Source organism: Bombina bombina, chromosome 12 (assembly GCF_027579735.1).
Source record: "Bombina bombina isolate aBomBom1 chromosome 12, aBomBom1.pri, whole genome shotgun sequence".
NCBI classification, from domain to species: domain Eukaryota; kingdom Metazoa; phylum Chordata; class Amphibia; order Anura; family Bombinatoridae; genus Bombina; species Bombina bombina.
The window spans coordinates 128,661,287-128,683,399 of NC_069510.1; positions in this window are offsets into that span (position 1 = coordinate 128,661,287).

The window sequence follows — 22,113 nt, forward strand, 5'->3', positions numbered from 1 at the left end:
TCTTCCTGGTTTTCTTTGTTGCTATATTTTAAAAGATATATTCACGTCGGAAATTTGTTTTTGAGTGTTTAAAGGGTTTAATTTCCTTCCAATGAATTATGTTGTCTTCAGGGGATTTTAAATTGAGATTTAGCAATTTTTTCCCCATTAATTTTATGTATCGTGTCTGCGACAGCAAAATTCAACCTTGTTAACTCGTTAGGTGTAGGGCAGAGAAAAGAGAGATTATCTATAGAAATAAAATTGTTAACACCAAGTGTATGTCTGTATGAGGCCATATGTCTACTTACCAGCTAGCCAGCCATGTGCTATAGCTAAATAACTGCTATAATGTCCAGGTGGAATAAAGAGAGCATAAGTGCTGAGAGAAAGCCCATGCAAAAGAAGAGAGATTGAAAAGGGTGTGTTAGAGACCGAGAGAGAAGAGAGACAGCCAGGACAAGGGTGTGATAGAGACCGAGAGAGACAGCCAGGACAAGGGTGTGATAGAGACCAAGAGAGAAGAGAGACAGCCAGGACAAGGGTGTGATAGAGACCGAGAGAGACAGCCAGGACAAGGGTGTGATAGAGACCAAGAGAGAAGAGAGACAGCCAGGACAAGGGTGTGATAGAGACAGAGAGAGAAGAGAGACAGCCAGGACAAGGGTGTGATAGAGACCGAGAGAGAAGAGAGACAGCCAGGACAAGGGTGTGATAGAGACAGAGAGAGAAGAGAGACAGCCAGGACAAGGGTGTGATAGAGACTGAGAGAGAAGAGAGACAGCCAGGACAAGGATGTGATAGAGACCGAGAGAGAAGAGAGAAAGCCAGGTCAAGGGTGTGATAGAGACCGAGAGAGAAGAGAGACAGCCAGGACAAAGGTGTGATAGAGACCGAGAGAGAAGAGAGACAGCAAGGACAAGGGTGTGATAGAGACCGAGAGAGAAGAGGGACAGCCAGGACAAGGGTGTGATAGAGACCGAGAGAGAAGAGAGACAGCCAGGACAAGGGTGTGATAGAGACCGAGAGAGAAAAGAGACAGCCAGGACAACGGTGTGATAGAGACCGAGAGAGAAGAGAGACAGCCAGGACAAGGGTGTGATAGAGACCGAGAGAGGAGAGAGACAGCCAGGACAAGGGTGTGATAGAGACCGAGAGAGAAGAGAGACAGCCAGGACAAGGGTGTGATAGAGACCGAGAGAGACAGCCAGGACAAGCGTGTGATAGAGACCAAGAGAGAAGAGAGACAGCCAGGACAAGGGTGTGATAGAGACCGAGAGAGAAGAGAAACAGCCAAGACAAGGGTGTGATAGAGACAGAGAGAGAAGAGAGACAGCCAGGACAAGGGTGTGATAGAGACCGAGAGAGAAGAGAAACAGCCAGGACAAGGGTGTGATAGAGACCGAGAGAGAAGAGAGACAGCCAGGACAAGGGTGTGATAGAGACCGAGAGAGGAGAGAGACAGCCAGGACAAGGGTGTGATAGAGACCGAGAGAGAAGAGAGACAGCCAGGACAACGGTGTGATAGAGACCGAGAGAGACAGCCAGGACAAGGGTGTGATAGAGACCAAGAGAGAAGAGAGACAGCCAGGACAAGGGTGTGATAGAGACCGAGAGAGAAGAGAGACAGCCAGGACAAGGTTATGATAGAGAACGATAGAGAAAAGAGACAGCCAGGACAAGGGTGTGATAGAGACCGAGAGAAGAGAGACAGCCAGAACAAGGTTATGATAGAGAACGATAGAGAAAAGAGACAGCCAGGACAAGGGTGTGATAGAGACCGAGAGAGAAGAGAGACAGCCAGGACAAACTTTTACCTAGCAGAGAGCTCTCATTATTTCTATGGGAGAGATCTTGCCACTCGCAGGAACAGCCCCTTTTCTATAGAATTCCATGAGGGCTGTTCCTGCGAGTTTTGGAGTGGAAAACCCCATCTTGACCATCTTGATAAGGGGAGAAGAGGCGGAAACGTCACCTCATGAAAAAAAAGTAGTTTTGCGGTGGGCTGCGGAATGGATTATTTTAGTAGAATGGTGCATTAGATAAAGGTACGTTTAAATGGTTTAGTAGAATGGTGCATTAAATAAAGGTACGTTATAATGGTTTAGTAGAATGGTGCATTAAATAAAGGTACGTTATAATGGTTTAGTAGAATGGTGCATTAGATAAAGGTACGTTATAATGGTTTAGTAGAATGGTGCATTAAATAAAGGTACGTTATAATAGTTTAGTAGAATGGTGCATTAAATAAAGGTACGTTTTAGTGGTTTAGTAGAATGGTGCATTAAATAAAGGTACGTTATAATGGTTTAGTAGAATGGTGCATTAGATAAAGGTACGTTTTAATGGTTTAGTACAATGGTGCATTAGATAAAGGTACGTTATAATGGTTTAGTACAATGGTGCATTAGATAAAGGTACGTTATAATGGTTTAGTAGAATGGTGCATTAAATAAAGGTACGTTTTAATGGTTTAGTACAATGGTGCATTAGATAAAGGTACGTTATAATGGTTTAGTAGAGTGGTGCATTAGATAAAGGTACGGTTTAGTGGTTTAGTAGAATGGTGCATTAAATAAAGGTACGTTATAATGGTTTAGTAGAATGGTGCATTAGATAAAGGTACGTTATAATGGTTTAGTAGAATGGTGCATTAGATAAAGGTATTTTTTAATGGTTTAGTAGAATGGTGCATTAGATAAAGGTACGTTTTAATGGTTTAGTAGAATGGTGCATTAAATAAAGGTACGTTATAATGGTTTAGTAGAATGGTGCATTAGATAAAGGTACGTTATAATGGTTTAGTAGAATGGTGCATTAGATAAAGGTATGTTTTAATGGTTTAGTACAATGGTGCATTAGATAAAGGTACGTTATAATGGTTTAGTACAATGGTGCATTAGATAAAGGTACGTTTTAATGGTTTAGTAGAATGGTGCATTAAATAAAGGTACGTTTTAATGGTTTAGTACAATGGTGCATTAGATAAAGGTACGTTATAATGGTTTAGTAGAGTGGTGCATTAGATAAAGGTACGTTATAATGGTTTAGTAGAATGGTGCATTATATAAAGGTACGTTTTAATGGTTTAGTAGAATGGTGCATTAGATAAAGGTACGTTATAATGGTTTAGTACAATGGTGCATTAGATAAAGGTACGTTATAATGGTTTAGTAGAGTGGTGCATTAGATAAAGGTACGTTATAATGGTTTAGTAGAATGGTGCATTAGATAAAGGTACGTTTTAATGGTTTAGTAGAATGGTGCAAAAAGATAAAGGTATGTTTTAATGGTTTAGTAGAATGGTGCATTAGATAAAGGTACGTTTTAATGGTTTAGTAGAGTGGTGCATTAGATAAAAGTACGTTATAATGGTTTAGTAGAATGGTGCATTAGATAAAGGTACGTTATAATGGTTTAGTACAATGGTGCATTAGATAAAGGTACGTTATAATGGTTTAGTAGAATGGTGCATTAGATAAAGGTACGTTATAATGGTTTAGTACAATGGTGCATTAGATAAAGGTACGTTATAATGGTTTCGTAGAATGGTGCATTAGATAAAGGTACGGTTTAATGGTTTAGTAGAATGGTGCATTAGATAAAGGTACGTTATAATGGTTTAGTAGAATGGTGCATTAGATAAAGGTACGTTATAATGGTTTAGTAGAATGGTGCATTAAATAAAGGTACGTTTTAGTGGTTTAGTAGAATGGTGCATTAGATAAAGGTACGTTATAATGGTTTAGTAGAATGGTGCATTAAATAAAGGTAAGTTATAATGGTTTAGTAGAATGGTGCATTATATAAAGGTACGTTTTAATGGTTTAGTAGAATGGTGCATTAGATAAAGGTACGTTTTAATGGTTTAGTAAAATGGTGCATTAGATAAAGGTACGTTATAATGGTTTAGTAGAATGGTGCATTAGATAAAGGTACGTTATAATGGTTTAGTAGAATGGTGCATTAGATAAAGGTACGTTTTAATGGTTTAGTAGAATGGTGCATTAAATAAAGGTACGTTTTAATGGTTTAGTACAATGGTGCATTAGATAAAGGTACGTTATAATGGTTTAGTAGAGTGGTGCATTAGATAAAGGTACGGTTTAGTGGTTTAGTAGAATGGTGCATTAAATAAAGGTACGTTATAATGGTTTAGTAGAATGGTGCATTAGATAAAGGTACGTTTTAATGGTTTAGTAGAATGGTGCATTAGATAAAGGTACGTTTTAATGGTTTAGTAGAATGGTGCATTAAATAAAGGTACGTTATAATGGTTTAGTAGAATGGTGCATTAGATAAAGGTACGTTATAATGGTTTAGTAGAATGGTGCATTAGATAAAGGTACGTTTTAATGGTTTAGTAGAATGGTGCATTAGATAAAGGTACGTTTTAATGGTTTAGTAGAATGGTGCATTAAATAAAGGTACGTTATAATGGTTTAGTAGAATGGTGCATTAGATAAAGGTACGTTATAATGGTTTAGTAGAATGGTGCATTAGATAAAGGTACGTTATAATGGTTTAGTACAATGGTGCATTAGATAAAGGTACGTTTTAATGGTTTAGTAGAATGGTGCATTAAATAAAGGTACGTTTTAATGGTTTAGTACAATGGTGCATTAGATAAAGGTACGTTATAATGGTTTAGTAGAGTGGTGCATTAGATAAAGGTACGTTATAATGGTTTAGTAGAATGGTGCATTATATAAAGGTACGTTTTAATGGTTTAGTAGAATGGTGCATTAGATAAAGGTACGTTATAATGGTTTAGTACAATGGTGCATTAGATAAAGGTACGTTATAATGGTTTAGTAGAGTGGTGCATTAGATAAAGGTACGTTATAATGGTTTAGTAGAATGGTTCATTATATAAAGGTACGTTTTAATGGTTTAGTAGAATGGTGCATTAGATAAAGGTACGTTTTAATGGTTTAGTAGAATGGTGCATTAGATAAAGGTACGTTTTAATGGTTTAGTAGAGTGGTGCATTAGATAAAAGTACGTTATAATGGTTTAGTAGAATGGTGCATTAGATAAAGGTACGCTATAATGGTTTAGTACAATGGTGCATTAGATAAAGGTACGTTATAATGGTTTAGTAGAATGGTGCATTAGATAAAGGTACGGTTTAATGGTTTAGTAGAATGTTGCATTAGATAAAGGTACGTTATAATGGTTTAGTAGAATGGTGCATTAGATAAAGGTACGTTATAATGGTTTAGTAGAATGGTGCATTAAATAAAGGTACGTTTTAGTGGTTTAGTAGAATGGTGCATTAGATAAAGGTACGTTATAATGGTTTAGTAGAATGGTGCATTAAATAAAGGTAAGTTATAATGGTTTAGTAGAATGGTGCATTATATAAAGGTACGTTTTAATGGTTTAGTAGAATGGTGCATTAGATAAAGGTACGTTTTAATGGTTTAGTAGAATGGTGCATTAGATAAAGGTACGTTTTAATGGTTTAGTAGAATGGTGCATTAGATAAAGGTACGTTTTAATGGTTTAGTAGAATGGTGCATTAGATAAAGGTACGTTTTAATGGTTTAGTAGAATGGTGCATTAGATAAAGGTACGTTTTAATGGTTTAGTAGAATGGTGCATTAGATAAAGGTACGTTATAATGGTTTAGTAGAATGGTGCATTAGATAAAGGTACGTTATAATGGTTTAGTAGAATGGTGCATTAGATAAAGGTACGTTTTAATGGTTTAGTAGAATGGTGCATTAGATAAAGGTACGTTATAATGGTTTAGTACAATGGTGTATTAGATAAAGGTACGTTTTAATGGTTTAGTAGAATGGTGCATTAGATAAAGGTACGTTTTAATGGTTTAGTAGAATGGTGCATTAGATAAAGGTACGTTATAATGGTTTAGTAGAATGGTGCATTAGATAAAGGTACGTTTTAATGGTTTAGTAGAATGGTGCATTAGATAAAGGTACGTTATAATGGTTTAGTAGAATGGTGAATTAGATAAAGGTACGGTTTAATGGTTTAGTACAATGGTGCATTAGATAAAGGTACATTATAATGGTTTAGTAGAATGGTGCATTAGATAAAGGTACGTTTTAATGGTTTAGTAGAATGGTGCATTAGATAAAGGTACGTTATAATGGTTTAGTACAATGGTGCATTAGATAAAGGTACGTTTTAATGGTTTAGTAGAATGGTGCATTAAATAAAGGTACGTTTTAATGGTTTAGTAGAATGGTGCATTAGATAAAGGTACGTTATAATGGTTTAGTAGAATGGTGCATTAGATAAAGGTACGTTTTAATGGTTTAGTAGAATGGTGCATTAGATAAAGGTACGTTATAATGGTTTAGTAGAATGGTGAATTAGATAAAGGTACGGTTTAATGGTTTAGTACAATGGTGCATTAGATAAAGGTACGTTATAATGGTTTAGTAGAATGGTGCATTAGATAAAGGTACGTTATAATGGTTTAGTAGAATGGTGCATTAGATAAAGGTACGTTTTAATGGTTTAGTAGAATGGTGCATTAGATAAAGGTACGTTATAATGGTTTAGTAGAATGGTGCATTAGATAAAGGTACGTTTTAATGGTTTAGTAGAATGGTGCATTAAATAAAGGTACGTTTTAATGGTTTAGTAGAATGGTGCATTAGATAAAGGTACGTTATAATGGTTTAGTAGAATGGTGCATTAGATAAAGGTACGTTTTAATGGTTTAGTAGAATGGTGCATTAGATAAAGGTACGTTATAATGGTTTAGTAGAATGGTGAATTAGATAAAGGTACGGTTTAATGGTTTAGTACAATGGTGCATTAGATAAAGGTACGTTATAATGGTTTAGTAGAATGGTGCATTAGATAAAGGTACGTTATAATGGTTTAGTAGAATGGTGCATTAGATAAAGGTACGTTTTAATGGTTTAGTAGAATAAAGGTGCATTAAATAAAGGTACGTTATAATGGTTTAGTAGAATGGTGCATTAGATAAAGGTACGTGTTAGAGCCGTTTCACTTCAATGTCCTGAATGAAAGTCCTTTAACCTCTAGATTCAGGCTAGTGTTTGAATAAAGCCACAAATTTACCATCAATTTAAATAAGTGTGAAAATAAACTGAATATGATAATGGTGAAAGTCGCTGAAATGAATATGTAAACAAACATTAGTATGCAAATACAACCTGAGTAATTGTATCAGTTGTTCTGCAGAACAGATATTTCCTCACAGTTGTTTTAAAGGGACAGTCTACACCAGAATATTTATTGTTTTAAAAGATAGATAATCCCTTTATTACCCATTCCCTAGTTTTGCATAACTAACACAGTTATATTAATACACTTTTTACCTCTGTGATTATCTTGTATCTAAGCCTCTACAAACTGCCTCCTTATTTCAGTTCTTATGACAGACTTGCATTTTAGCCAATCAGTGCTGGCTCCTAGGAACTCCACGTGCATGAGCACAGTGTTATCTGTATGAAACACATGAACTAACACCCATTAGTGGTGAAAAACTGTCAAAATGGACTGAGCTAAGAGGCAACCTTATAGGGCTTAGAATTGAGCATATGAACCTCCTAGATTTAGCTTTCAACTAAAAATACCAAGAGAACAAAGCAAAATTGGTGATAGAAGTAAATTGGAAAATTGTTTAAAATTACATGCTCTATCTGAATAACAAAAGTTTGTTTTGTACTAGACTGTCCCTTTAAAGGGACATTAAACTGCTGGGTACAACAGTAGGATGGTTATTGCTCACGGTGCCGATGTGCTGTACAAGCGCTGGTTAGGGTTGGGCGCCGACATCTTGCCATTTAATGGAAGCGGTGCACATGCACAGTACAGAGTGAGAGCTGTACATTTTCCAGTGGCTGCGTTGCTCTATATTTTACCTGAGGGCTTTTTTATATAAATGTTATATAACTTTTAAACTGTGTAAAAAAAAAACCCTGCAAAAATATAACCATTCTGCTTTTTATTGTGCAAGCTTGAGAGCAACATATAGCTGTCTATTAGCCGGTAACATCACTGATTTGTGCAAGCGCACTGCTTCTGTCGCAGGGTGCAACAATACGCGCCTACTAATGGCGGTGCCTAGTATAAAGATGCAGAGCATTTCCAACTGGCTACTGTAAACTCTCCAATTGACTTCCATTAACAAAATCTGCTCAGTCTTTTTATATTTACACTTTACAGTCACCAGCTCCTACTGAGCATGTGCAAGAAGTCACAGAATATACATATATGCATTTGTGATTGGCTGATGGCTGTCACATGGTACGGGGGGGAGCAGAAATAAACATAACTTCGTAATTTGCCAGAAAACAAAAATCTTCTTCTCATGTGAAGTTCAGACTAAGGGGTATATTTATTAATGTGCGAGCGGACATCCGATATAGCGCATCATGTCCACTGCACATCGATAAATGCCGACATCATACGCTCTCGGCATTTATCATTGCACCAGCTTCTTATGAACTGCTGGTGCAATGCCGCCCACTGCAGATTTGCGGCCAATCGGCCACTAGCAGGGGGTGTCAATCGACCCGATTGTATTTGATCGGGTTGATTTCTGTCCGCGGCCTCAGAGCAGGCGGACAAGTTATGGAGCAGCGGTCTTTAGAACGCTGCTTCATAACTTCTGTTTCTGGCGACCCTTCAAGCTCCGGCGAGCCTTCAAACAAGGGGCATCAAGTTCCATACAGAGCTTGATAAATCGGCCCCTAAGGGGCAGATTTGACATTGTGCGGGCGGACATGTCCGCCGCACATCGATAAATGCTGACAGCATACAATGGCCTCGCTTCCATTGAGTCGTAATTCAGTTTGCGTGCACTCGCAAACCGTTAAATATGCTGTCGAAAGCAATAGCGTTTAACGACTGTTTCCAATGGCGCGTTATACCTCAATATCGGCTGCCGGACTTCGGCTGCCGAAAAGATTTTCGCGTCCCATAGAAAGTAATAGAAGCCGTTAATCCATAAATTATACCAGGTTTCCATTGAAAGCGCTAACCGTTAATACATTGTCGGAGGCTGTCGATACATTGAGATATATTACCCCCAGCTCAACTAGGTGTAAAAGAGGAAAATTGTGCTTTTTGAGACCTATTTTCTATTGAAATTATAAAACTTGCAAATAATGTAAGTGTTTTAATGTAGAAATAAATTGTTATAAGTAATATTTATTGTTGTCTCATGTATAGAAATAGTTGAACTTATATTCTAATAGAAATATCAGTATATATTTAAATATAATAATATATGCAAGAACATATCTACAGAATGCAAACTAGACCTATGCCTAGGGCAGCAAGAAATATTACTTATATTTATGAAGTGTTAAATATAATTATATTAGAAAATAGTATTTGATTATTAAAAATATGGATAAGTGTTTTTTTATTTTTCTTGAGAGGCGATCACAGGTAATAAGCACGGACGTTAAACGTAAATTCTATAGCGTAAGGTCGGGTTACCTTAGCAACTAATTGATTTTCAAGAAATCCGACGTCAGATGGAAGCGTTAACACAACGTTAACTTACAGCTACACGAAAAGAGCGACTGCGCGCAACACGCTAATCTTTTCAATGGAAACCTGGTACTAAAATGCAGCCGTAAATTACTTTTAGCTGTCGGCCGCTTCGGTAGCTTACGGCTCCATTTTTAACGACTCAATGGAAGCGAGGCCACTGTCGGCATTTATCATTGCACAAGCATTTCTGGTGAAATGCTTGTGCAATACCGGCCCCTGCACATTCGCAGCCAATCGGCCACCAGCTGGGGGTGTCAATCATCCCGATCGTATCTTATGACCGCTGCTTCTTAACTTATGTTTCCGGCGAGCCTGAAGACATTTGCAGCATAAAAAATCGGCCCCTATGTAATATTGCATTGTCTTTTTATTATGCATTTTGTTGTTTATGCAAATCTGCTGTATTTAATGGTCCTTTAATGAGCACAGAAACAATGTCATGTAAAAAGACAATTTAGAAACCTTTTTTTATAAAGTAAAAAAATAATAATTTTGATGTAAAAAAAGTCACTAAGTTCTGTACAGCTACAAAGTGTAATAGTAGGTGGTGTGATGAATGTGTTAAGCACTGTTGAAAAGATTAGGCTGGGACACCCACTGAAATGGTCTGGAAAGCAAAAAGAGCAGACGCCCCCCTCCCATGCCTATGAAAAGACCCTTTACACAAACAGGAGCAAGCTGGAGTCTGTAGACATCAGTATACATTTAAAACTTTGGGGCTAGGTTAGTCTGAAAATCAGCACAAAGTTATTTAAAAATAAGCAAAACTATACATTGTTACAAAAACACCCCCAGATGGGCTATAGCAATGGATCATCTACAAAACCTTATGCAAAGAAAAATCTAGTGTATGATGTCCCTTTAATATATTATTCAATATCAGAGACACAATTTTTTATCCGGATATTTAAGGAACTGTAAGAATCATCCGTCACATAAAAGGACACGAAGTAAACGATCTAAAGCGTTAAATCCAAACAACAGAGCTATAGTAAAAAGCTCTATGGCCTATAACACAAGTGGAACACAAAACATGAGAGCTGATACCGCTATAGTTAAACCAATAGCGCTCTTATTCTTGCACTCATATAACAAGCTGAAAGTAAAATGTTATTGCTCGAGCAAAAGCCTCAGGCGCGATAACATCAGGAGTTCGGATAGCGTGGCCGTGCTAACTTCCTTACCCCTTCTATAGGGGTAAGGGACATGAAATCCAAAAAATGTCTTTCAGGACTCAGAACATACTATATTAAACTACTTCTAGTATCAATTTTGTTTAGTTCTCTTGGTATCCTTTGTTAAACAGAATACCTAGGTATGAATCAGGAGTTTGCTCTGTATGAATCAGGAGGTTTTTTTACTTTTATGTTCATTTAATTACATACAGTGTCTTCATTTTAACAAGAAATGATTTAACACAATTGCATTTTGTACATTTTCTATTACGATTTCAGTTGAATGTCCCTTTAAGTGTTTATTGATCACTATTCAATAGTATTATATACTTCCAGTGCTACACTGTACATTGCTGCCTGTTATATGATTGTAATTATAGGTAGCGTTTTGTCCTATTTATGACTTTTTAAAAAAAAAAAAAAAAAATGAATCTGTTACAAAAGATTGATTGTAAAACAAAACAATACATACCTTTGTAGCTACCCTGAGAAAAGCACAATTGTTTTAACAAAACCAGGGTAATTCTATCACAGATTGTCAGCAATGTATACTATGGGCATCACTGGCTGATATAAGAGGTCTGTGTCCCAGGTGGAAGAGTATATGGCAGGTCAGATCACTTGATGACCTTTCGCTGTGATGGAACAATAAGTCTTGCACACACTGCGTGCACTGCCCTGGAACTAATTAGCTGCGTTTACAAAGCAATTACTAATCAATTAAGGATTTTTCCCTCTCTCCTTTTTTTTAACATAAACAGCTAAGGACAAGAATTCACCTTGTGGCAAAATGACGACCTTTAACCCTGGCTATGGACACCTGCAGATGAGAACGCATTGCTTTCATGGGAGACTTCAAGTAGGTTTAGTAAACTTAAATCCCATAAGGTGATTGGCCCAGGTAGAGAAATACTGTTGGTTTTATCCTATTAGGATGAATAATATGCACAGATACTGATATACAGATCCAGTATAAAACCATTTAAAGAGACACTGAACCCAATTTTTTTTCTTTCATGACTCAGATAGAGCATGACATTTTAATCACCTTTATAATTTACTCCTATTATCATTTTTTCTTCGTTCTCTTGCTATCTTTATTTAAAAAGCAGGAATGTAATACTTAGCAGCCAGCCCATTTTAGGTTCAGCACCATGGATAGCGCTTGCTTATTGGAGGCTTACATTGACCCACCAATAAGCAAGCAGGTTCTCAACCAAAAATGGGCCGGCTCCTATGCATCCCATCCTGCTTTTTAAATAAAGATAGCAAGAGAACGAAAAAAAAGTAAATTAGAAAGTTGCATGCTCTATCTGAATCATGAAAGAAAAAATTTGGGTTTAGTGTCCCTTTAAAAACGTACTTAGAAACTCCCAGTTTAGCAGTATTCATAAAATTAGGCTAGTTATTAAATAGTTAAAGGGACACTCAATCAAAATGAAACTTTCATTATTCAGATAGAGCATGCCATTGTAAACAACTTTCCAATTTACTTCCATTAACTAAATGTGCACAGTATTTTTATATTTAAACTTTTTGAGTCACCAGCTCCTACTGAGCATGTGCAAGAATAAGTGTGTATGCATTTGTGAATGGCTGATGGCTGTCACATGGTACGTGTATGCATTTGTTATTGGCTGATGGCTGTCACATGGTACAGGGGGCGTGGAAAAAGACATAACTTTTAAAATTGTCAGAAAATAAATCTACTACTCATTTGAAGTTCAGACTAAGTGCTATTGCATTGTCTTGTTATCTTGCATTTGTTGATTATGCAAATCTACTGTGTTGACTGGTCCTTTAATAACTATTTAATAACTATTCTACCTAGTTAAAATAAATACAAACTTGCCTGTAAAATAAAAATAAATCCTAAGCTAGATACAATGTAACTATTAGTTATATTGTAGCTAGCTTAGGGTTTATTTTATAGGTAATTATTTAGTTTTAAATAGGAATAATTTAGTTAATGATAGTAATTTTTATTTAGATTTCTTTTAATTCTATTTAAGTTAGGGGGTGTTAGGGTTAGACTTAGATTTAGGGGTTAATAACTTTAGTATAGTGGCGGAGACGTTGGGGGCGGCAGATTAGGGGTTCATAAATGTAGGTAGGTGTCGGCGATGTTAGGGACGGCAGATTAGGGGTTAATAATATTTAACTAATGTTTGCGAGGCGGGAATGCGGCGGTTTAGGGGTTAATATATTTATTATAGTGGCAGCGATGTCCAGTCTTGACAGAAAAGGGTTTACTGCTCACTTTTTGGCAGACTCGTAATACCGGCGATATGCAAGTCCCATTGAAAAAGAGAATACGCAATTTACGTAAGTGGATTTGAGGCATTTCCAAGTCTTGCCAAAAAAATTAGCGGTGAGCCTGTAACTTCAAGACTCGTAATACCAGTGGGTGTTAAAAAGCAGCGTTAGGACCGGCTAACGCTGCTTTTTAAGCCTAACGCAAAACTCGTAATCTAGGTGTAAGTCTCTGCAAACTGCCCACTTATTTCAGTACTTTGACAGACATGCATTTTAGCCAATCAGGGCTGACTCTTAAATAATTCCAAGGGAGTGAACACAATGTTATCTATATGACACACATGAACTAACAGTGTCTAACTGTGAAAAGCTGAAAAAATGCACTGGGATAAGAGGCGTTTCTTAACAGTTTAGAAATCAGTTTGAGCCTACCTAGGTTTAGCTTTCCACAAAGAATACCAAGAGAGCAAAGCAAATTTGATGATTAAAGTAAATTGAAAAGTTGTTTAAAATTGTATGCCCTACCTTAAACTTGAAAGTTTAATTTTGACTAAATAAAATCTCGAAGGGCGTTACACATATTTTACATCCCTATGTTCTTCACATAAAATGTATTATATCTATATACTGTATATCTCCTATAATATAAAAGGCCAGGTATGTTTGTCTGAAGCTGTCATGCGCAGTAGAGACAAACATACCTGGCCTTCAGTGATAGAGCAATGACAGAGGCGTGCGCGAGGCAAAACAGAGGAGTATGCGCGAGGCAAAGCAGCTGTGATCCACACATTGGTTAGAGAAAGACTGTGCGAGGTGGGTGCGAGAAGGCAAAACAGCTGTGATCCAACGTGTTGGAGAACGTGACCAGGCAAGAGCGCCGTGATGGGGGAGTGGCCGTGAGAGATAGAGCAAAAGGGAGGAGGGAGAGAGAGCAAAAGAGATGGCGGGAGAGAGAGAGCAAAAGAGAGGGGGGGAGAGAGAAAGCAAAAGAGAGGGAGGGAGAGAGAGCGAAAGAGAGGGGGGAGAGACAGCAAAAGAGAGGGGGAGAGAGAGCAAATGAGAGAGGGGGTGAGCAAATGAGAGGGGGCAGAGAGAGCAAAATAGAGGGGGAGAGAGCACAAAAGAGAGGGGGAAAGAGAGAAAATGAGAGAGGGGGTGAGCAAATGAGAGGGGAGAGAGCAAATGAGAGGGGGGAGAGAGAAAGCAAAAGAGAGGGGGGGAGAGAGAGCAAAAGAGAGTCAGGAGAGAGAGCCAAAAAGATGGGGGAGAGAGCACAAAAGACAGGGGGAGAGAGAGCAAATGAGAGAGGGGGTGAGCAAATGAGAGGGGGAAGAGAGCAAATGAGAGGGGGTGAGAGAGCAAAAGAAAAGGGAAAGAAAGAGAGGGGGAGAGAGCAAAAGAGAGGGGAGAGAGCAAAAAAGAGAGGGAGAGAGAGAGCAAATGAGAGGGGGGAGAGAGCAAATGAGAGGAGGGAGAGAGCAAAAGAGAGGGGGAGAGAGAGCAAATGCGAGGGGGGAAGAAAGAGAGCAAAAGAGAGGGGGAGAGAGAGCAAAAGAGAAGGGTAGAGAGCACAAAATAGAGGGAGAGAAAGAGAAAATGAGAGAGGGAGTGAGCAAAAGAGAGGGGGGAGAGAGCAAAACAGAGGGCGGGAGAGAGAGGGCAAAAGAGAGGGGGACAGAGAGAGAAAAAGAGAGGGGGGAGAGAGAAAGCAAAAGAGAGGGGGGGAGAGAGCAAAAGAGAGGGGGGGAGAGAGCCAAAGAGATGGGGGGCAGAGCACAAAAGAGAGGGGGAGAGAGCGCAAAAGAGAGGGGGAGAGAGCACAAAAGAGAGGGGGGAGAGCACAAAAGAGAGGGGGAGAGAGAGCAAATGAGAGGGGGGAGAGAGAGCAAAAGAGAGGGGGAGAGAGCACAAAAGAGAGGGGGTGAGCAAATGAGAGGGGGGAGAGCAAAAAGAGGGGGTGAGAGAGCAAAAGAGAAGGGAAAGAAAGAGCGAAAGAGAGGGGGAGAGAGCAAAAGAAAGGGGGAGAGAGCAAAAGAGAGGGGGAGAGAGAGCAAATGAGAGGGGGGAGAGAGCAAATGAGAGGAGGGAGAGAGCAAAAGAGAGGGCAAGAGAGAGCAAATGAGAGGGGGGAAGAAAGAGACCAAAAGAGAGGGGGGAGATAGAGCAAAAGAGAGGGGGGAGAGAGCCAAAGTGATAGGGGAGAGAGCACAAAAGAGAGGGGGAGAGAGAGCAAATGGGAGAGGGGGTGAGCAAATGAGAGGGGGAGAGAGAGCAAAAGAAAAGGGGAGAGAAAATGAGAGAGGGGATGAGCAAATGAGAGGGGGGAGAGAGCAAAAGAGAGGGGGGAGAGAGCAAAAGAGAGGGGGAGAGAGAGCAAAAGAGAAGGGAAAGAGAGAGCAAAAAAGAGGGGGAGAGAGCAAAAGAGAGGGGGAGAGAGCAAAAAAGAGAGAGGGAGAGAGAGCAGGAGAGAGAGCAAATGAGAAGGGGGAGAGAGCGAATGAGAAGAGGGAGAGAGCAAAAGAGAGGGGGAAGAAAGAGAGCAAAAGAGAGGGGGAGAGAGACCAAAAGAGAGGGGGGAGGGGAGACAGAGCAAAAGAGAGGGGGAGAGAGCCAAAGAGATGGGGGAGAGAGCACAAAAGAGAGAGGGAGAGAGAGCAAATGAGAGAGAGGGTGAGCAAATGAGAGGGGGGAGAGAGAGCAAAAGAGAGGGGGAGAGTGCACAAAATAGAGGGGGAAAGAGAGAAAATGAGAGAGGGGGTGAGCAAATGAGAGGGAGGAGAGAGCAAAGGAGAGGGGGAGAGAGCAAAAGAGAGGAGGAGAGAGGAAAAGAGAGGGGGAGAGAGAGCAAAAGAGAAGGGAAAAAGAGATCAAAAGAGAGGGGGAGAGTGCAAAAAAGAGGGGGAGAGAGCAAAAAAGAGAGGGGGAGAGAGAGCAGGAGACAGAACAAATGAGAGGGGGGAGAGATCAAATGAGAGGAGGAAGAGAGTAAAAGAGAGGGGGAAAAAAGAGAGCAAAAGAGAGGGGGAGAGAGACCAAAAGAGAGGGGGAGAGGGAGAGCAAAAGAGAGGGGGGAGAGAGAGAGCAAAAGAGAGGGGGAATAGAGAGCAAAAGAGAGGGGGGAGGGAGGAGAGCAAGCAAAATAGGGGGGAGATACAGCAAAAGAGGGGGAGAGAGCACAGAAGAGGGGGGAGAGAGCACAAAAAACAGGGGAAGAAAGAGCAAAAGAGGGTGGAGAGAGCACACCAGAGAGGGGGGAGAGAGAGCAAAAGAAAGGGGGGAGAGCAAGCAAAAGAGAGGGAGGAGGGTGAGCAAAGGGGGGAGAGAGCAAAAGAGGGGGAGAGAGAGAGCAAAAGAGAGGGGAAGAGAGCAAATAAGAGAGGGGTGAGCAAATGAGAGAGGGGGTGAGCAAATGAGAGGGGGAGAGAGAGCAAAAGAGAACGGGGAGTGAGCAAAAGAGAGGGGGAGTGAGCACAAAAGAGAGGGGAAGAGAGAGCAGGAGAGAGAGAGCAAAAGAGAGGGGGAGAGAGAGCAAATGAGAGGGGGGAGAAAGCAAATGAGAGGAGGGAGAGAGCAAAAGAGAGGGGGCAAGAGAGCAAAGGAGAGGGGGAGAAAGAGCAAAAGAGAGGGGGCAGAGAGAGCAAAAGAGAGGGGGCAGAGAGAGCAAAAGAGAGGGGGCAGAGAGAGCAAAAGAGAGGGGGGAGAGAGAGCAAAAGAGAGGGGGGAGAGAGAGCAAAAGAGAGGGGGAGAGAGAGCAAAAGAGAGGGGGAGAAAGAGCAAAAGAGAGGGGGAGAGAGCAAAAGAGAGGGGGAGAGAGCAAAAAAGAGAGGAGGAGAGAGAGCAGGAGAAAGAGCAAATGAGAAGGGGGAGAGAGCAAATGAGAGGAGGGAGAGAGCAAAAGAGAGGGGGAAGAAAGAGAGCAAAAGAGAGGGGGAGAGAGACCAAAAGATAGGGGGGGGAGACAGAGCAAAAGAGAGGGGGAGAGAGCCAAAGAGATGGGGGAGAGAGCACAAAAGAGAGAGGGAGAGAGAGCAAATGAGAGAGGGGGTAAGCAAATGAGAGGGGGGAGAGAGAGCAAAAGAGATTGGGAGAGTGCACAAAATAGAGGGGGAAAGAGAGAAAATGAGAGAGGGGGTGAGCAAATGAGAGGGGGGAGAGAGCAAATGAGAGGGGGGAGAGAGCAAAAGAGAGGGAGGAGAGAGCAAAAGAGAGGGAGGAGAGAGCAAAAGAGAGGGGGAGAGAGAGCAAAAGGGAAGGGAAATAGAGAGCAAAAGAGAGGGGGTGAGAAAATGAGAGGGGGGAGAGAGCAAAGGAGAGGGGGAGAGAGCAAAAGAGAGGGGGAGAGAGCAAAAGAGAGGGGGAAGAAAGAGAGCAAAAGAGAGGGGGAGAGAGACCAAAAGAGAGGCGGGGAGACAGAGCAAAAGAGAGGGGGAGAGAGCCAAAGAGATGGGGGAGAGAGCACAAAAGAGAGAGGGAGAGAGAGCAAATGAGAGAGAGGGTGAGCAAATGAGAGGGGGAAGAGAGCGCAAAAGAGAGGGGGAGAGTGCACAAAATAGAGGGGGAAAGAGAGAAAATGAGAGAGGGGGTGAGCAAATGAGAGGGGGGGAGAGAGCAAAGGAGAGGGGGAGAGAGCAAAAGAGAGGGGGGGGGAGAGAGCAAAAGAGAGGGGGAGAGAGAGCAAAAGAGAAGGGAAATAGAGAGCAAAAGAGAGGGGGAGAGAGCAAAAAAGAGGGGGAGAGAGCAAAAAAGAGAGGGGGAGAGAGAGCAGGAGAGAGAACAAATGAGAAAGGGGAGAGAGCAAATGAGAGGAGGAAGAGAGAGAGAGCAAAAGAGAGGGGGGAGAAAGAGAGCAAAAGAGAGGGGGAGAGAGACCAAAAGAGAGGGGGAGAGGGAGAGCAAAAGAGAGGGGGGGGGGAGAGAGAGCAAAAGAGAGGGGGAATAGAGAGCAAAAGAGATGGGAGAAGGAGGAGAGCAAGCAAAATAGGGGGGGATAGAGCAAAAGAGGGGGAGAGAGCACAGAAGAGGGGGGAGAGAGCACAAAAGACAGGGGAAGAAAGAGCAAAAGAGAGGGGAGAGAGCACACCAGAAGAGGGGGGAGAAAGAGCAAAAGAGAGGGAGGAGGGTGAGCAAAGGGGGGAGAGAGCAAAAGAGGGGGAGAGAGAGAGCAAAAGAGAGGGGAAGAGAGCAGCTAAGAGAGTGGTGAGCAAATGAGAGAGGGGGTGAGCAAATGAGAGGGGGAGAGAGAGCAAAAGAGAGGGGGGAGAGGGCAAAAGAGAGGGGGAGTGAGCACAAAAGAGAGGGGAAGAGAGAGAAGGAGAGAGAGAGAGCAAAAGAGAGGGGGAGATAGAGCAAATGAGAGGGGGGAAGAAAGCAAATGAGAGGAGGGAGAGAGCAAAAGAGAGGGGGAGAGAGAGCAAAGGAGGAGGGGGAGAGAGAGCAAAGGAGAGGGGGGAGAAAGAGCAAAAGAGAGGGGGAGAGAGAGCAAAAGAGAGGGGGAGAGAGAGCAAAAGAGAAGGGAAATAGAGAGCAAAAGAGAGGGGGAGAGAGCAAAAAAGAGGGGGAGAGGGCAAAAAAGAGAGGGGGAGAGAGAGCAGGAGAGAGAGCAAATGAGAGGGGGGGAGAGCAAATGAGAGGAGGGAGAGAGCAAAAGAGAAGGGGGGAGAGAGCAAAAGAGAGGGGGAGAGAGAGCAAAAGAGAAGGGAAATAGAGAGCAAAAGAGAAGGGAAATAGAGAGCAAAAGAGAGGGGGAGAGAGCAAAAAAGAGGGGGAGAGGGCAAAAAAGAGAGGGGGAGAGAGAGCAGGAGAGAGAACAAATGAGAAGGGGGAGAGAGCAAATGAGACGAGGAAGAGAGAGAGAGCAAAAGAGAAGGGGAAGAAAGAGAGCAAAAGAGAGGGGGAGAGAGACCAAAAGAGAGGGCGAGAGGGAGAGCAAAAGAGAGGGGGGGGGAGAGCAAAAGAGAGGGGGAAGAGAGAGCAAAAGAGAGGGCGGGGGGAGGAGAGCAAGCAAAATAGTGGGGGATAGAGCAAAAGAGGGGGAGAGAGCACAGAAGAGTGGGGAGAGAGCACAAAAGACAGGGGAAGAAAGAGCAAAAGAGGGGGGAGAAAGCACACCAGAGAGGGGGGAGAAAAAGCAAAAGAGAGGGAGGAGGGTGAGCAAAGGGGGGAGAGAGCAAAAGAGGGGGAGAAAGAGAGCAAAAGAGAGGGGAAGAGAGCAACTAAGAGAGGGGTGAGCAAATGAGAGAGGGGGTGAGCAAATGAGAGGGGGAGAAAGAGCAAAAGAGAGGGGGAGTGAGCACAAAAAAGAGGGGAAGAGAAAGCAGGAGAGAGAGCAAAAGAGAGGGGGAGAGAGAGCAAATGAGAGGGGGGAAGAAAGCAAATGAGAGGAGGGAGAGAGCAAAAGAGAGGGGGAGAGAGAGCAAAGGAGGAGGGGGAGAGAGATCAAAGGAGAGGGGGGAGAAAGAGCAAAAGAGAGGGGGCAGAGAGAGCAAAAGAGAGGGGGAGAGAGAGCAAAAGAGAGGGGGAGAGAGAGCAAAAGAGAGGGGGAGAAAGAACAAAAGAGGGGAGAGAGCAAAAAAGAGAGGGGGAGAGAGAGCAGGAGAGAGAGCAAATGAGAGGGGGGAGAGAGCAAATGAGAGGAGGGAGAGAGCAAAAGAGAGGGGGAGAGAGAGCAAATGCGAGGGGGGAAGAAAGAGAGCAAAAGAGAGGGGGAGAGAGAGCAAAAGAGAAGGGTAGAGAGCACAAAATAGAGGGGGAGAGAGAGAAAATGAGAGAGGGGGTGAGCAAAAGAGAGGGGGGAGAGAGCAAAACAGAGGGCGGGAGAGAGAGGGCAAAAGAGAGGGGGAGAGAGAGAGCAAAAGAGAGGGGGGAGAGAGAAAGCAAAAGAGAGGGGGGGAGAGAGCAAAAGAGAGGGGGGGGAGAGAGCCAAAGAGATGGGGGGCAGAGCACAAAAGAGAGGGGGAGAGAGAGCAAAAGAGAGGGGGAGAGAGCACAAAAGAGAGGGGGGAGAGCACAAAAGAGAGGGGGAGAGAGAGCAAATGAGAGGGGGGAGAGAGAGCAAAAGAGAGGGGGAGAGAGCACAAAAGAGAGGGGGTGAGCAAATGAGAGGGGGGAGAGCAAAATAGAAGGGAAAGAAAGGGCGAAAGAGAGGGGGAGAGAGCAAAAGAAAGGGGGAGAGAGCAAAAGAGAGGGGGAGAGAGAGCAGGAGAGGGAGAAAATGAGAGGAGGGAGAAAGCAAAAGAGAGGGCAAGAGAGAGCAAATGAGAGGGGGGAAGAAAGAGACCAAAAGAGAGGGGGGAGATAGAGCAAAAGAGAGGGGGGAGAGAGCCAAAGTGATAGGGGAGAGAGCACAAAAGAGAGGGAGAGAGAGAGCAAATGAGAGAGGGGGTAAGCAAATGAGAGGGGGGAGAGAGAGCAAAAGAGATTGGGAGAGTGCACAAAATAGAGGGGGAAAGAGAGAAAATGAGAGAGGGGGGTGAGCAAATGAGAGGGGGGAGAGAGCAAATGAGAGGGGGGAGAGAGCAAAGGAGAGGGGGGAGAGAGCAAAGGAGAGGGGGAGAGAGCAAAAGAGAGGGAGGAGAGAGCAAAAGAGAGGGGGAGAGAGAGCAAAAGGGAAGGGAAATAGAGAGCAAAAGAGAGGGGGTGAGAAAATGAGAGGGGGGGAGAGAGCAAAGGATAGGGGGAGAGAGCAAAAGAGAGGGGGAAGAAAGAGAGCAAAAGAGAGGGGGAGAGAGACCAAAAGAGAGGCGGGGAGACAGAGCAAAAGAGAGGGGGAGAGAGCCAAAGAGATGGGGGAGAGAGCACAAAAGAGAGAGGGAGAGAGAGCAAATGAGAGAGAGGGTGAGCAAATGAGAGGGGGAAGAGAGCGCAAAAGAGAGGGGGAGAGTGCACAAAATAGAGGGGGAAAGAGAGAAAATGAGAGAGGGTGTGAGCAAATGAGAGGGGGGAGAGAGCAAAGGAGAGGGGGAGAGAGCAAAAGAGAGGGGGGGGGAGAGAGCAAAAGAGAGGGGGAGAGAGAGCAAAAGAGAAGGGAAATAGAGAGCAAAAGAGAGGGGGAGAGAGCAAAAAAGAGGGGGAGAGAGCAAAAAAGAGAGGGGGAGAGAGAGCAGGAGAGAGAACAAATGAGAAGGGGGAGAGAGCAAATGAGAGGAGGAAGAGAGAGAGAGCAAAAGAGAGGGGGAAGAAAGAGAGCAAAAGAGAGGGGGAGAGAGACCAAAAGAGAGGGGGAGAGGGAGAGCAAAAGAGAGGGGGGGAGAGAGAGCAAAAGAGAGGGGGAATAGAGAGCAAAAGAGAAGGGGGAGGGAGGAGAGCAAGCAAAATAGGGGGGATAGAGCAAAAGAGGGGGAGAGAGCACAAAAGACAGGGGAAGAAAGAGCAAAAGAGGGGGGAGAGAGCACACCAGAAGAGGGGGGAGAAAGAGCAAAAGAGAGGGAGGAGGGTGAGCAAAGGGGGGAGAGAGCAAAAGAGGGGGAGAGAGAGAGCAAAAGAGAGGGGAAGAGAGCAACTAAGAGAGTGGTGAGCAAATGAGAGAGGGGTGAGCAAATGAGAGGGGGAGAGAGAGCAAAAGAGAGGGGGGAGAGGGCAAAAGAGAGGGGGAGTGAGCACAAAAGAGAGGGGAAGAGAGAGCAGGAGAGAGAGAGCAAAAGAGAGGGGGAGAGAGAGCAAATGAGAGGGGGGAAGAAAGCAAATGAGAGGAGGGAGAGAGCAAAAGAGAGGGGGAGAGAGAGCAAAGGAGGAGGGGGAGAAAGAGCAAAAGAGAGGGGGCAGAGAGAGCAAAAGAGAGGGGGAGAGAGAGCAAAAGAGAGGGGGGAGAAAGAACAAAAGAGGGGAGAGAGCATAAAAGAGAGGGGGAGAGAGAGCAGGAGAGAGAGCAAATAAGAGGGGGGGGAGAGCAAATGAGAGGAGGGAGAGAGCAAAAGAGAGGGGGGGAGAGAGCAAAAGAGAGGGGGAGAGAGAGCAAAAGAGAAGGGAAATAGAGAGCAAAAGAGAAGGGAAATAGAGAGCAAAAGAGAGGGGGAGAGAGCAAAAAAGAGGGGGAGAGAGCAAAAAAGAGAGGGGGAGAGAGAGCAGGAGAGAGAATAAAATGAGAAGGGGGAGAGAGCAAATGAGACGAGGAAGAGAGAGAGAGCAAAAGTGAGGGGGAAGAAAGAGAGCAAAAGAGAGGGGGAGAGAGACCAAAAGAGAGGGCGAGAGGGAG